The 3,303-nt window shown below is 48.8% G+C and overlaps 1 protein-coding gene across 2 annotated transcripts in view; it reads left to right on the forward strand.

Moving 5' to 3' along the window:
• The window catches only part of ITFG3 (integrin alpha FG-GAP repeat containing 3), a 41,860-nt gene that overhangs the window by 13,980 nt on the left and 24,577 nt on the right, over positions 1 to 3,303 (forward strand). The window contains exon 2 of one of the 2 annotated variants that reach the window (XM_011960075.1): positions 2,084 to 2,205. The gene's annotated coding sequence lies outside the window, so the exon portion shown is untranslated. Of the gene's footprint in view, positions 1 to 2,081; positions 2,206 to 3,303 lie in introns of those variants that run through there. The other variant, XM_011960076.1, reaches the window with a different exon arrangement.

The following is a 3,303-nucleotide window of genomic DNA, read 5'->3' on the forward strand; positions in this document are numbered from 1 at the left end:
TTGTCGCTCAGGCTTGAGTGCAATGGCTCAATCTTGGCTCACTGCAGCCTCTGCCTCCCAGGTTCAAACAATTCTCCTGCCCCTGCCTCCCAAGTAGCCTGCCACCATGCCTGGCTAATTTTTGTATTTTTTAGTAGAGACTGGTTTCACCATGTTGGCCAGGCTGGTCTCGAACTCCTGAGCTCAGGTGATCCAGCCGCCTCAGCTTCCCAAAGTGCTGGGATTATAGGCATGAGCCACCGCACCCGGCCTTATTAATGATTTTTAAACCAGTTTCTCACAAACTCTTTTGATCTTAGATCAGTCTGTGTTTTTCACAAATGCCTCAACAGCTGGCTCACAGTTTTAGAAACCCGTGTTTGTCAGTTAAAATGATGATCCTCCCCAAAATGTTCAGTGCCATTTTGTGTCCTGTCCTGGACTCACCCAAGTGGTAGGAGAGTCCCCATGGAGGCAGCACGGGGCCTGACTATCTGGGAACCCTCCCAGAGTAGAGCCCAGTGCTGGGCTCAGGTGGGGGCTCATCTGGTTAAGTCAGTTTTACCCGCATTGTTTTGCGTCTTTTGCGTCCTGTAGTGGGGCTCTGCCTTCTGAAGCCTCTGTTTCTGTCTTCCCTCACGTATGTGATATGTTGTATTTCATTCTGCTCTGCAGGTGAGGACACTGGCCAAATTGTCGGTACTCACCAGACACAGATGACCCAGGTCCCCAACTGTATTATTAATAAGGGTTTAGAGTTTTTTCCTATTGTCCTTCTAAATCGTGTTACCGAGGTGGCCCGGCGTGGGGGATATTTGTCATTTCAGCCAGGCTCTCCAATTCCAAAGGCAGGAACTGAGAAAGTGACAGTACTTTCTCTGTCCCTGCCACAGAATGCCCAGTTTGGTCTGATTTAACATGACCAATCATGCAGTAGAGATAAGAGAGTAGTTTGAATTTTATTTTTCCTTTAATTTTTAGAGGCCACCTTATAACTCAGCCATTCTAGTCACATTTTTTTCATATAGAGTGTATACTTCATGTACTCCATGCTTGTCCACACAGAGAATACTTCTGGAAGGACCCATGTGAAACCAGTATCAAGCTTCCCCCTTGAGCCCCTTTTATACTTTTTAAGTTTTGTGGGTTTTTTTGAAACAATGTCTTGTTCTGTTGCCCAGGCTGGAATGCAGTGGCATGGTCATGGCTCACTGCAGCCTTGACCTCCCGGGCTCAAGCAATCCTCCTGCCTCAGCCTCCCGAGTAGTTGGGACGACAGGTGCCCAGCACCACACCTGGCTGATTTTTTTATTTTTGGTGGAGATGAAGTGTCCCCATGTTGCACAGGCTGGTCTCAAACTCCCGGGCCCAAGTGACCTGCCTGCCTCTGCCCCCAAAGTGCTGGGATTACAGGTGTGAGCCACTGCGCCCGGCCCTCGTAAACATTGTATATATATATGTATTACTGATGTTTTTAAAATTATAAACCCAAACTACATTAATAGGAATTGTCTTGCAGGTCATAGCTTAGGTGTAGAAGAATGATTAAGAAAAGGAGCGATGTAGTTTACTAGCTTGAGGTCTGCATTTGGATTGACTTTACTAAGCTTGCTGTGAACTCCAAGGAACAAAAAACCCAGAATGCAGATCAGGCGGCATCTTAAGAGGAAGAGGCCCTTTCCCCTTTGCCTTGCTTCCAGGCTGGCTGTGGGTGGGGTGGAGTCTCCCCCTTGAGGGTCAGGAGATGTCTGGCCATCATCTGGTAGAGTGGGATGAACCAAACAAGGGCAGACTTCTCAGCCTGTGATTCTCTGCTTGGCTGCACCCTGGAGTCAGCTGGAGAGTGCCAGCAGCCGCTCCTGACTGGGACCCCACTCCCAGAGTGGGCAACGGAGTCCTTCTGGAGTGTGCGTCGGCAGTGCGAACACGCTCAGGTTATTACTGGGTCCTTCTGGAGTGTGGCGTCGGGAGTGCGAACGCACTCAAGTTATTTTCATGTGGAGCCGCCGCCGAGAATCGTGTCTTTGGAAGGATCTGAGTTCCTCAGCTGACACCTTCGCAGGCTGCCTGAGCTGCACTTTACAAGTAGCTTTATGATCCCTAGGTCCACCTGGGCTTACGAAGGCACCGATTCCCCGTCCACAGCTCACAACCAGATGCACCAGCAGGAGTCAACATCGAGCACGTCCTCCGGGCAGCACGTCCTCCGGGCACTCCCATGACCAGGTAGGTCAGGACTCGTGGGCCCATGGACGGGTGGGTCGTGTTTTCAGATTCCTGGTGGTGGGGGTTGATGCCCCTCCTTGAGACGTGCTTTCCCACACGTTTTCTTCGAAGCTCTGGCTCTCAGCAGATGAGGACAGCTGAGGCTCAGTGCTCAAATTTCTTGGCTGCAGTTTTAAAGCTCTTAAGTTTAAAGCCTTAAAGATAGAAATCCAGAATTGTAGCATTCTGGTTCTCACTCCATTTTCTTTCCTTTGCCAAAGGCATCTATGTGGTAAACATTTCACACATCCCTTCCTTGGGGACATAGTGGCTAGATTGGCTGAACAAATGGCTGTCTCCTCCTCTTCAAGCCCTGGCCGCAGCCCCTCAGCCTCTGGCAATGAGACACTCCTACGTTCTGTTGCTGCCTTTTCCCTAGTTACCTTTTCTAGACAACCCATGCCCTGCCCTCCCCACCCCCATGCCAGCTGCTTGGGTTTAACGAGGTCTTTGGTCATGACTCACTGTTTGATTTTCCGTGATCTAACTCATTGCCTTTGATAAGCACACCTTTTCGGACTTCCAAGATGTGAAAACTTAAGCCTCAGCACACTTAGGAGAATGCACACATTTTTTTTTTTTTATTGTGGCAAAATATACATAACATAAAATTTGCCATTAGTTACATTTGGTATAATCTCAGCATTTTATAACTATCACTACTATTTTCATCGTCCCACACAGAGAAACCCCATAGTGCATAGCAGTCACTCCCAGCTCTCCCTGTTCCCAGCACCTGGCATGCACGAGTTTACTTCCTGCCTCTATGAATTTACCTGTTCTGGGCATTTCGTAGAACTGGAATCACACCACAGGTGACCTTTGTGTCCTAGTTATTTCATTTAGCATAATTTTATAACATGTCAGAATTTTATTTCTTCTTTTTTTTTTTTTAAATGTTTGTTTTTTGAGACAGAGTCTCACTCTGTCGCCCAGGCTGGAGTGCAGTGGCTGGATCTCTGCTCAGTGCAAACTCCGCCTCCCGGGTTCACGCCATTCTCCTGCCTCAGCCTCCCGAGTAGCTGGGACTACAGGCGCCCACCACCTCGCCCGGCTAGT

This window comes from Colobus angolensis, unplaced genomic scaffold, assembly GCF_000951035.1.
Source record: "Colobus angolensis palliatus isolate OR3802 unplaced genomic scaffold, Cang.pa_1.0 Scaffold502, whole genome shotgun sequence".
Classification (NCBI taxonomy): domain Eukaryota; kingdom Metazoa; phylum Chordata; class Mammalia; order Primates; family Cercopithecidae; genus Colobus; species Colobus angolensis.